Source organism: Oncorhynchus clarkii, chromosome 3 (genome assembly GCF_045791955.1).
Source record: "Oncorhynchus clarkii lewisi isolate Uvic-CL-2024 chromosome 3, UVic_Ocla_1.0, whole genome shotgun sequence".
Lineage (NCBI taxonomy): Eukaryota > Metazoa > Chordata > Actinopteri > Salmoniformes > Salmonidae > Oncorhynchus > Oncorhynchus clarkii.
In genome coordinates, this window is record NC_092149.1 from 26,471,995 (window position 1) to 26,485,704 (window position 13,710).

The 13,710-nt window shown below is 40.8% G+C and overlaps 1 pseudogene; it reads right to left on the reverse strand.

Moving 5' to 3' along the window:
* Positions 1-270: 270 nt before the first annotated feature.
* LOC139405856 (tyrosyl-DNA phosphodiesterase 2-like) lies at positions 271-2,757 on the reverse strand (annotated as a pseudogene).
* Positions 2,758-13,710: the final 10,953 nt, after the last annotated feature.

The following is a 13,710-nucleotide window of genomic DNA, read 5'->3' on the forward strand; positions in this document are numbered from 1 at the left end:
GTCCAGAGACAGTATGAATGTGCCCTTGAATAGGGTACATAACCTGTTGGCACAGACAAATATGTGGCTGGATAAATCAATTAAAAGTGTGCCTTGGAACAGCAGCATTTGCCAAACATAGAAATTGAAGTCATTAATCACTATTGCTGCGCCCATAATCCATAATCCTAGGTCGAAATCTCGAAATCTCCCAATGTACATAAAGATGGGCTAAGATTTCTATGCTGTTCCTGGTTGACATGACATGGACAGCTAACTGTTCCCTTTGTATCATTCAGGTGTTGCTTGACTGAGAGGTTTTATGACGAAGGTGCAGAGGAGACCCCAGTGACAGTCATCCAACCTCTTCAGGCCCACCAGGGTCATGCCATCTGGGCTGACCTTTGACCCCTTGCTGGCCTGCCTCAGGAAGATGTGGTCGAAGCGCAGGTGAGCGGGGAAAGGGAGGTCATTTTTGTCATTGGTGACACAGTCCCAGGTGTACCGGCAGTCTTCCGGCTGGCCCAGGTGAACCGCCCTGGTTCTTCACCTGAAAACACACACAGACATGTTGCAGACATACAGACATACATACATGATGTACATGTCAAACACATCGCTGCCTCTCTCCCTGTCTCACCTCCCAGTCCTTGAGGTTGGTGTCTCCCCCAAAGATAACACTCTGGTCCTGGACCTGCTCCCTCATTGTCTTCCACACCGTCCCCACCTGGTTATGGAGTTCCAGGGATTGGGGCTTCATGCTCTCCATGTGGGATGTCATCACACACAGAGGATGGGCAAGGAAAGAAACCTGGTCAGTGACAGAGAGAGCAGAGAGACACTGAGTAAGGGCAGAATCATAACTTGAGATCTGCATGTGTAACTTGAATATCAGTGCACATTTTCTATTACTTAATGAAATTTGATGGAATGAGAGACGCCAGGAAAAGATAAAGCAAGGTACAGAGAGAGTTCTTACATGGGCCATAAGCAGGTTTCTCCTCATCTCTGTGGTAGGGTAATTCACTATGCTACTCTCCAGAAGTTGAACTCTGGACTTCCTCAGCAGTATGGCAGTGAAATAGCTTTTGTCACTACCTGGGATGGACCATATCAACATAACATAGGAAGGATAACCATAAACACAGTCATATAAATACATAATTACATTCATATAATCCACATCTGGCCAAAGAACAGCTAGAAATTATCTCAAATGACAATACTTTATAATTAGAATTCGATCAATTATGATTTTTCAACGGCGATACCGATACCGATTATTGGAGGACCAAAAAAAAGCAGATACCGATTAATCGGCCGATTTTTACAATTTATTTGTGATAATGACAATTACAACAACACTGAATGAACACTTATTTTTAATATAATACATCAATAAAATCAATTTAGCCTCAAATAAATAATGAAACATGTTCAATTTGGTTTAAATAATGCAAACACAAAGTGTTGGAGAAGAAAGTAAAAGTGCAATATGTGCCATGTAAAAAAGCTAACGTTTAAGTTCCTTGCTCAGAACATGAGAACATATGAAAGCTGGTGGTTCCATTTAACATGAGTCTTCAATATTCCCAGGTAAGAAGTTTTAGGTTGTAGTTATTATAGGAATTATAGGATTATTTCTCTCAATACCATTTGTATTTCATATACCTTTGACTATTGGATGTTCTTATAGGCACTTTAGTATTGCCAGTGTAACAGTATAGCTTCCGTCCCTCTCCTTGGCCCATACCTGGGTTCGAACCAGGAACACATCGACAACAGCCACCTTCGAAGCATCGTTACACATCGCTCCCCAAAAGCCTTGCAGAGCAAGGGGAACAACTCCTCCAAGTCTCAGAGCGAGTGACGTCACCGATTGAAACGCTATTAGCGCACACCCCGCTAACTAGCTAGCCATTTCACATCGGTTACACCAGCCTAATCCCGGGAGTTGATAGGCTTGAAGTCATAAACAGCTCAATGCTTGAAGCATTGCGAAGAGCTGCTGGCAAACGCACGAAAGTGCTGTTTGAATGAATGCTTACGAGCCTGCTGCTGCCTACCATCACTCAGTCAGACTGCTCTATCAAATATCAAATCATAGACTTAATCTTAACATAATAACACACTGTAAAACCTGGTAAATATGTGAAATATTGGTGAATTGGTGAAATTCATGAAATAACCTCTTGCAGTAGCACAATGTCAGGATGGTACCTTCATGGCAGAAAGAACATGAGAAATCAACACAACGCTATTTCACTGCTTAAGATGTTGTTTAATGACTTGTAAACATATCATTTTGTTCTGTGAGGATGGATAATAAAGGTTTATATGTATATGTGCAGTTTTAACAGGGAGGGTAAAAAGCATTTACTCCGTGACAAAAGGGAATTAGAAAATTGTGCCGAAGATGAATCTAGGACAGACTTCAAAAGCAATGGGCCAAAATCTCATTAACTGTGACGAGTGTCTCCCTCCGATTAGTCACAGCTTCTCTCCACGCAGTGGGAGGGTGGGTTATGGGAATGACACACGAACATCTCATCCTAAAAACTATATGACGAAATGTGTTGTATGTTGATGTGACTCACTCGATCAGGTAGTCCAGTAGCTTTGAGAGACGTTCCTTGATATCGTTCAGGTCCAGGCCGTCTATGTTCCAGGTCAGAAGGGTGAGTTTGTTTGATCTCCTTTTTTCTTAGGTTTTTCCTTGTCTGGAGATGACTCTGATGACTGATCTGACTGATCTGGTGATGACTGTTGTGGAGATGACTGATCTGGTGATGACTGTTGTGGAGATGACTGATCTGGTGATGACTGTTGTGGAGATTACTGTTGTGGAGATGACTGATCTGCCTGTTCTGGTGATGACTGTTGTGGAGATGACTGATCTGGTGATGACTGTTGTGGAGATGACTGATCTGACTGATCTGGTGATGACTGTTGTGGAGATGACTGATCTGGTTGATCTGGTGGTGACTGTAGTGGAGATGACTGATCTGGTGATGACTGTTGTGGAGATGACTTTTGTGGAGATGACTGATCTGCCTGTTCTGGTGATGACTGTTGTGGAGATGACTGATCTGGTGATGACTGTTGTGGAGATGACTGATCTGCCTGTTCTGGTGATGACTGTTGTGGAGATGCCTGATCTGCCTGTTCTGGTGATGACTGTTGTGGAGATGACTGATCTGGTGATGACTGTTGTGGAGATGACTGATCTGGTGATGACTGGTGTGGAGATGACTGATCTGGCTGATCTGGTGATGACTGTTGTGGAGATAGCACTGAAGGGAGCGTGTCTGGGTTTTGATGCCCTGTAGGTGGTTGGGCAGGGTTACGTTGTGCTGGTTTGGGTGTCTCTGGTTTGGGTTGCTCTGGGATAGGTTGCTCTGGTGTAGGTTTCTCTCGATTAGATTTCCCTAAGGGTGGGTCAGGTTGCACTGATAAGAATTGGGCTGGGTTAGATTCCTCTGATTGTGGTTGAACCAAGACAGACTGGAATTGGGTAGATTTTCCCATCTCTCCCTCCTTGTCCTCCATCTTCTCAGCACTCCTCTTTTTCTTTCCTCTCTTCTTCTTTGTCCCCTTGGAATTTCCAGAGGCTGTAACCTGTTGGAGGGAGTCACTCGTCTGGTGCTTATTGCCATCTGCTGGCCTGTTTATGTAGGTCATTAGAGGATCACAAGAGAGGTATTAGTTAATCAATTATGAATGGGAAAATAGACTGACTTTACAAAATGCCAGACACCTATAATAATATGGCCACTGATTTAGTAGATGCTTTCTTTTATCCAAAGTGATCGCTAACACTATTCAGTGTTGTATGTGGCTCGTGCAGGAATTAAACCCACCACATACCAGGTGTCACACTGTGCCCCTGTTGTGCCGAAAAGCTCCCCACTGACTGAATTTTGAATTTTTTTATAAATGTATAATAATATAATAAACAAAACTGACTGAATGTGCCTCCATGAAGAATCCCCTGCCCAATAGGTCCCTTCGCCCTCAATAGGCCACCCCCAGCACCTCCACCATCCCCATCAACCACCCCCCACCCCTCAACCACAAAACTGACTGAATGTGCCTCCATAAAGAATCCTCTCCCCAATAGTTCCCTTCGCCCTCAATAGGCCACCCCCAGCACCTCCACCTCCACCATCCCCTTCAGCCCCCCCACCCCCCACCCGTCAACCACAAAACACAATAATGACAATAATAATAGAAATTAAAATAAAAAAGATATATACACATACACACACATGTACAGTACATATACATAAACATATTCACAGGACACTCAACTTATCTCTTATGTTTTTCCCCACATCAGATATGCAGGTGACATTTCCACCTGGATGACAGCACATAATCAGCAAGACGGAGATGCTCTTCATCCGAGGGAATGCCTGCCCATTCTCTGATGTTAGATCATCCGAGATGATCACATGTCATTTACATTCCAGCCCTTGTCAGCTCCAGATTTGACTACTTCAACTCACACCCTGCTGGAATCCCTGCATTCTCAGATTCCCCTCTGTTATTAATCTCTATATTGTAATCAATAAAGTGTTTCAAAATGCTGTACTTTTATTAACATATAATGTTCAGATCATTCCTGAGAGAGAAGGGGTGTAATATCTCCTGATGGGCATGTGGTACTCTTTCTCACCCATGCCAACAAGATGTTACTTCTTGTGGGGTCTTTGCCTTGACAGTAAGTATTAGAGTATAAGTAATGTACAATTAAGCTACTGAAAGTATACTGACTAAAAGGCAAAACAGAGCTGTCAAATTATATTATAGCTGTGTCATTGTATCCTTCCGAATTATAATCTTAGGTGTAACATCATTTTGTTGGGGAAAACTGAAATGCCCATCAAACTTTTTTCCCCAGTTTGCTGAATTTGTTCTGAAGGAGGAGTCGATTGTCTTTTCAAATACGGACAAAGATTTTAACATCATGAGAGAAGAAATAGCAGTCACTATTCTCCAAAACACTGGTATGTTAAATTTCTAATTTAATATAATTGTAGATAAAAAAAAAACATTTATATGGATTTTTCAAGGTTATCTTTGATCCAACTTCCGACTAGATTGCCACTAAAACACATTTATTTAAATAATTATGTTACAAGAAACCTATACTATTCCCTTGTTCCCTGCTCCCTGTTTGCTCAGAAAAATACAAGTAAAGATGTATAAACTACTTGACATTATGTTTTGCTAGATGACCTGAGCCAACTGTGCCACTTCTGTGGGGAGGTGGACAATAATGAGGAAGACACTATCTGGGTAATTGCTTGTTCACTTCTAAAGGCACATTTTTAGGAGTACGAATTTGTATAAGCAGTAATATTTCTGGAGGTAGTATCATCCACTTTCTCTGATAATGAAATGATTGTAATTCAAGAAAATGTATTTAATGTTTTAAATATATTAACATTTTTCATCATAAATTTCAGATTGGTTGTGACCGCTGCCCACGATGGTTCCACCAGTCCTGTATGAAAACCATCCCATAATTGGAGGATTATGTCTGCGCTGCCTGTCAGGACGAGGTTAGGCTTGAGTTCCAGGCGATGGTTCCACCAGTCCTGTATGAAAACCATCCCATCATTGGAGGATCATGTCTGCGCTGCCTGTCAGGACGAGGTTAGGCTTGAGTTCCAGGCGATGGTTCCACCAGTCCTGTATGAAAACCATCCCATCATTGGAGGATCATGTCTGCGCTGCCTGTCAGGACGAGGTTAGGCTTGAGTTCCAGGCGATGGTTCCACCAGTCCTGTATGAAAACCATCCCATCATTGGAGGATCATGTCTGCGCTGCCTGTCAGGACGAGGTTAGGCTTGAGTTCCAGGCGACGGTATCACCTGGAAAACTTTCCAGAAAAAGTGCAATAAATGTTCAGTCGAGCTGTTGTAGCGTTCCAATATTTTTTAAATGTTATTTATTGTCTTTTTATATTTGATTTACTGTCATTTTATATCTTATTATGCAAATATCAAAATTAGAGGTAGACCGATTAATCGGCATGGCCGATTTCAAGGTTTCATAACAATCGGTAATCGGCATTTTTGGATGGCCGATTACATTGCACTCCACGAGGAGACTTCACGGCAGGCTGACCACATGTTCTGCGAGTGCAGCAAGGAGCCAAGGTACGTTGCTAGCTAGCATTAAACTTATCTTGTAAAAAACAATCTTCGCATAATCACGAGTTCACTACACATGGTTGATGATATTACTAGTTTAACTAGCTTGTCCTGCGTTGTAAATAATCAATGCGGTGCCTGTTCATTTATCATCAAATCACACCCTACTTCCCCAAATGGAGGATGATTTAACAAAAGCGCATTCGCAAAAAAAGCACAATCGTTGCACGAATGTACCTAAACATAAGCATCAATGCCTTTCTTAAAATCAATACACAGAAGTATATATTTTTAAACTTGCATATTTAGTTAAGAGAAATCCAGGTTAGCAGGCAATATTAACTAGGGAAATATGCAACAGTTTGCAACTAGGGTATATGCAACAGTTTGGGCCACCTGGCTCGTTGCAAACTAATTTCCTATAATTTTACATAATTATGACATAACATTGAAGGTTCTGCAATGTAACAGCAATATTTACACTTAGGGTTGCAGCCCGTTCGATAAAATACGGAACGGTTCCGTATTTGACTGAAAAAATAAAGGTTTTGTTTTCGAAATGATAGTGCCCGGATTTGTGTTTATTATATTATAATTAAGTCTATGATTTGATAGAGCAGTCTGACTGAGCGGTGGTAGGTGGCAACAGGCTCGTAAGCATTCATTCAAACAGCACTTTACTGAGTTTGCTAGCAGCTCTTAGCAATGCTTGATCACAGCACTGTTTATAACTTCAAACCTGTCAACTCCTGAGATTAGGCTGGCAATGCTAACGTGCCTATTAGAACATCCAATAGTCAAAAATATATGAAATACAAATGGTATAGAGAGAAATAGTCGACGCATCATAATAACTACAACCTAATACTTCTTAACTGGGAATATTGAAGAACTGGGAATATTGAACCACCAGCTTTCATATGTTCTCATGTTCTGAGTAAGGAACTTAAACGTTAGCTTTTTTACATGGCACATATTGCACTTTTACTTTCTTCTCCAAAACTGTGTTTTTGTGTTATTGTGTGATAATATTTGGGTATTATCATTATTTTCTTAAACATTACAAAATGTTTCTAAAATAAATATGTATGTTTCTTTATACTCTAGTTTTGCTTTCTGTAGCACACACTACTGGTCAACAGGAGCTACCAAAATGATTCTGAAGCCTTTCTGTGGCCCACATCAGAGTCAAATACTTTCTATAGAACAAACCTCACATCAGGATAGGCAACTGAAATGAATAATTAATGTACAGTGCCTTGCGAAAGTATTCGGCCCCCTTGAACTTTGCGACCTTTTGCCACATTTCAGGCTTCAAACATAAAGATATAAAACTGTATTTTTGTGTGAAGAATCAACAACAAGTGGGACACAATCATGAAGTGGAACGACATTTATCGGATATTTCAAACTTTTTTAACAAATCAAAAACTGAAAAATTGGGCGTGCAAAATTATTCAGCCCCCTTAAGTTAATACTTTGTAGCGCCATCTTTTGCTGCGATTACAGCTGTAAGTCGCTTGGGGTATGTCTCTATCAGTTTTGCACATCGAGAGACTGACATTTTTTCCCATTCCTCCTTGCAAAACAGCTCGAGCTCAGTGAGGTTGGAAGGAGAGCATTTGTGAACAGCAGTTTTCAGTTCTTTCCACAGATTCTCGATTGGATTCAGGTCTGGACTTTGACTTTTCCATTCTAACACCTGGATATGTTTATTTTTGAACCATTCCATTGTAGATTTTGCTTTATGTTTTGGATCATTGTCTTGTTGGAAGACAAATCTCCGTCCCAGTCTCAGGTCTTTTGCAGACTCCATCAGGTTTTCTTCCAGAATGGTCCTGTATTTGGCTCCATCCATCTTCCCATCAATTTTAACCATCTTCCTTGTCCCTGCTGAAGAAAAGCAGGCCCAAACCATGATGCTGCCATCACCATGTTTGACAGTGGGCATGGTGTGTTCAGGGTGATGAGCTGTGTTGCTTTTACGCCAAACATAACGTTTTGCATTGTTGCCAAAAAGTTAAATTTTGGTTTCATCTGACCAGAGCACCTTCTTCCACATGTTTGGTGTGTCTCCCAGGTGGCTTGTGGCAAACTTTAAACAACACTTTTTATGCATATCTTTAAGAAATGGCTTTCTTCTTGCCACTCTTCCATAAAGGCCAGATTTGTGCAATATACGACTGATTGTTGTCCTATGGACAGAGTCTCCCACCTCAGCTGTAGATCTCTGCAGTTCATCCAGAGTGATCATGGGCCTCTTGGCTGCATCTCTGATCAGTCTTCTCCTTGTATGAGCTGAAAGTTTAGAGGGACGGCCAGGTCTTGGTAGATTTGCAGTGGTCTGATACTCCTTCCATTTCAATATTATCGCTTGCACAGTGCTCCTTGGGATGTTTAAAGCTTGGGAAATCTTTTTGTATCCAAATCCGGCTTTAAACTTCTTCACAACAGTATCTCGGACCTGCCTGGTGTGTTCCTTGTTCTTCATGATGCTCTCTGCGCTTTTGACGGACCTCTGAGACTATCACAGTGCAGGTGCATTTATACGGAGACTTGATTACACACAGGTGGGTTGTATTTATCATCATTAGTCATTTAGGTCAACATTGGATCATTCAGAGATCCTCACTAAACTTCTGGAGAGAGTTTGCTGCACTGAAAGTAAAGGGGCTGAATAATTTTGCACGCCCAATTTTTCAGTTTTTGATTTGTTAAAGAAGTTTGAAATATCCAATAAATATCGTTCCACTTCATGATTGTGTCCCACTTGTTGTTGATTCTTCACAAAAAAATACAGTTTTATATCTTTATGTTTGAAGCCTGAAATGTGGCAAAAGGTCGCAAAGTTCAAGGGGGCCGAATACTTTCGCAAGGCACTGTATGTGTGTTATATTAACCATTGAGAAGGGAGTAAAACGTAGGCAAGCAATAAACATTTCGGACCAACTACTAGTCGAATAAGACATGGGAGAGATGATGAATTTTGGCAAAGAGATTTATTTATAGACTATTACATTTAAAAACTGCAGACATTACTAGTGCATCCCCAGCGATAAAACCGACATAAAAAATCAAATGAAACGCAGCCGAACGTGATCAGAAATCTCAACTAGCAAGCAAGTTGCAGCAATGAAGAATTGAGTGCGTGCGCGTCCACATGATGGGGGGATTCTAGCAGGGGGAGCTTTTCAGCACAACACCCCCACCGAGCCTAGTATAACCTATCGTAAACATATCTGGCTTGTCACTTATCTTTTCACTGAGTCTTGTTGCTTGTCCCCCATCTCTGTTCACATTTTCACTTTTACACAGCCGTTTCCACCATAAGTACAAATACAAACTGCATCCAGCTCCACTTACTCCCAACTGACAGAGCAGGCCTACAGGTCCTTTCCAAATAAGGTGACATGTAAGTTAGTCTGCTTACTTAAAACTTCTTAGGGCTGAAATCAAGTTAACGGGATTGATATGACAACAGCCAGTGAAAGTGCAGGGCACCAAATTCAAAACATAAAAAATCTCATAATTAAAATTCCTCAAACATACATGTATCTCATACCATTTTAAAGGTAATCTTGTTGTTAATCCCACCACAATGTCCGATTTCAAATATGCTTTACAGCAAAAGCACCACAAACGATTATGTTAGGTCACCACCAAACGACAATAAACACAGCCATTTTTTCCAGCCAAAGATAGCAGTCACAAAAAGCACAAATAGAGGTCAAATTAATCACTAACCTTTGATGATCTTCATCAGATGACACTCATGTTACACAATACATGTATGTTTTGTTTGATAACGTTCATATTTATCAAAATATGAGTTTACAATTGGCGCGTTACATTCACTAGTTCCAAAAACAACAGTGATTTTGCATAGCCACATCATTCAACAGAAATACTCATCATAAATGTAGATGATAATACAAGTTATAAACATGGAATTGTAGATATACCTCTCCTTAATGCAACCGCTATGTCTGATTTCAAAAAAACTTTACAGAATAAGCAAACCATGCAATAATCTGAGACTGCGCTCAGAAAAATAGTAAAAATAGCCGCCATGTTGGCGTCAATATAAACAAGAAATGACATGAAAAATATTCCCTTACCTTTGATTATCTTCATCAGAAAGCACTCCAGGAATCCCAGGTCCACAATAAATGTTTGTTTTTGTTCGATAATGTCCGTTATTTATGTCCAAATACCTCCTTTTGTTAGCGCGTTTGGTATACATATCAAAACGCTCATTCTGGTCAGCGTTACATCGGACAAAATCTTCAAAAAGTTATATTACAGGTCGAAGAAACATTTCAAACTAAGTACAGAATCAATCATTAGGACGTTTTTAACATATAGCTTCAATAAAGTTCCAATCTGAGTATTCCTTTGTGTCTTGATGAGCAATGGAACGCAAGTGGATACCATGAGGAATGCGCGTGATCAGAAAATGTCTGACTGCCAGTCACCTGATACATTCTGCTCTCATTCAGTCCCACAACACAGTATAAGTCTCATTCAAATTTCTATATACGGTTGACATCTAGTGGAAGCCCTAGGAAGTGCAACATCATTAATATCTAAAGGGGATTTCAATGGGAACTGTGGTGAATACATACCAAGCTCAGATTTCTCACTTCCTGTTTTGATTTCTCCTCAGGATTTTGCCTGCCATATGAGTTCTGTTATACTCACAGACATCATTAAAACAGTTTTAGAAACTTTAGAGTGTTTTCTATCCAATACTAATAATAATATGCATATATTAGCAACTGAGACTGAGGAGCAGGCCCTTTACTTTGGGCAACTTAAGCATCCAAGCTATTCAATACTGACCCCCAGTCATAAGAAGTTTAGCCAACATGCTATATAGTAATGCAGATTTTCAAATTCAGACTATAAAAATAAATACAACCATGATGGACCGTGGATTGCAGTGGAAATTCAGTCTGGAAATGTTGGTTTCAATTCTTCGTAAATACGCCCCCCCCTCAAGAGAAACCATGCAGTCATTGGGTGAAACTGAAAGTGAACCGACAAGGCCGGACAACAATAATAATAATAATAATAATAGGTGTTCTAATTTTTTGTTCTGTACCAACTCTGTTGATAGTCCTGTTTGAAAATCCAATAAATATATGCATAAAAAAGTAGTAAATTATAATAATAGGTATAATGATGATGATGGCTTAAGTATCTTATATGCCTATACCCATAAGGTTCATTATTATCTTTGAACATTCAATTATTCTGTATACAGTACCAGTCAAAAGTTTGGACACACCTACTCATTCAAAGGTTTTTCTTTATTTTGACTATTTCCCACATTGTAGAATAATAGTGAACACATCAAAACTAAGAAATAACACATATGGAGTCATGTGGTAACAAAAAGGGTGTTATATTTTATATTTGAGATTCTTCAAAGTAGCCACCCTTTGCCAAGATGACAGCTTTGCACACTCTTGGCATTTTCTCAACCAGCTTCATGAGGAATGCATTTCAATTAACAGGTGTGCCTTGTTAATTTGTGGAATTTCTTTCCTTCTTAATGTATTTGAGTCAAACAGTTGTGTTGTGACAAGGTAGGGGTGGTATACAGAAGATAGCTCTATTTGGTCAAAGACAAAGTCAATATTATGGCAAGATCAGCTCAAATAAGCAAGCAGAAATGACAGTCCATCATTACTTTAACACATGAAAATCAGTCAATCCGGAAATTCCAAGAACTTTTAAAGTTTTTTCAAGTGCAGTCGCAAAAGCCATGAAGCGCTATGATGAAACTGGCTCTCATGAGGACTGCCACAGGAAAGGAAGACCCAGAGTTACCTCTGCTGTAGAGGATACGTTCATTAAAGTTACCAGCCTCAGAAATTGCAGCCCAAATAAATGCTTTACAGAGTTCAAGTAACAGAAACATCTCGACATCAACTGTTCAGAGGAGATTGCGAATCAGGCCTTCATGGTCGAATTGATGAAAAGAAACCACTACTAAAGGACACCAATAATATGAAGAGAATTGCTTGGGCCAAGAAGCACGAGCAATGGACATTAGACCGGTGGAAATCTGTCCAAATTTGAGATTTTTGGTTCCAACCGCTGTGTCTTTGTGAGATGCAGAGTAGATGTACCGATGATCTCCGCATGTGTGGTTCCCACCGTGAAGCATGGAGGAGGAGGTGTGATGGTGTGGGGGTGCTTTGCTGGGGACACTGTCTAACTGTCTGTGATGTATTTAGAATTCAAGGCAAAAACAACCAGCATGGCCACCACAGCATTCTGCAGCGATATGCCATCCTATCTTGTTTGGGCTTAGTGGGACAATAATTTGTTTTTCAACAGGACAATGACCAAAAACACACCTCCAGGCTGTGTAAGGGCTATTTGACCAAGAAAGAGAGTGATGGAGTGCTGCATCTGATGACCTGGCCTCCACAATCACCCGACCTTAAACCAATTGCGATGGTTTGGGGTGAGTTGGACCGAAGAGTGAATGAAAAGCAGCCAACAAGTGCTCAGCATATGTGGGAACTCCTTCAAGACTGTTGGAAAATCATTCCAGGTGAAGCTGGTTGAGAGAATGTTCCAAGAGTGTGCAAAGCTGTCATCAAGGCAAATGTTTGCTACTTTGAATAATCTAAAATCTATTTTGATTTGTTTAACACTTTTTTGGTTACTACATGATTCCATGTGTTATTTCATAGTTTTGATGTCTTCCATATAAGTCTACGTTGAAAATAATAAAAATAAAGAAAAACCCTTGAATGAGTAGGTGTGTCCAAACTTTTGCCTGGTACTGTATATTAAAGATATATCGTCCCCCTCCCCTGATATATCCCGCTGGCGACACTTCCTCCCCTTGCATGGAAGGCAAGCCACCGAAGCCAGTCAGGCAGGGATGGTGAGCAGCATAACATGAGCAGCTTTTCCCCGAATATCAGTGCGCACTAATTTTGCTCAGCTGCAGAGCAAATTGCCTCTCGAGACCTACCACCACCCATTCGGCTGCGCCCAAAAGAGCTACAAAGGATGTCTACCGGTAACAGCAGCAGGGGAACAGTGGAAAGGGATGGTGCAGTAGCTGGCGTGAACAAGACTGTAGCAACCCAGCCGAGCTAGGCGTATTTCGACTGCACATTGTGTGAGCACCGGGAATTTACACCCTCTCTACAAAATGCCAGCATAATTTGTCTTATCGACTGGAACAACGACTTTCACTTCTACCGCTATTTGGATACATTGTTGCACCCTTTGTCATCGGTGAGTGTCTCACGTGTAGCTACATCTTTCGCAAGTGCTGTATGAGCAGTGAGTAATGGAGGGCTGCTTTGAATAGTTGAACTGCTTGGCTTGCTCGGTAGTATCTATTTAAATTCGATATCTTGTTGTAGGCTACACATTCGAACCATGTTATCTCCTAAACAACCGTGAGGTTAGTAGGCTAATGACGTTAGCTTCTGTGTTGCAGACCCCAGTCCAGAAAACAGTTGGTTGCGTCATCATCAAATGCCTCATGAAACCTTTTTTCTCCACCTTCCCTCAGTTGCTGTCCTTGGTGCTGGA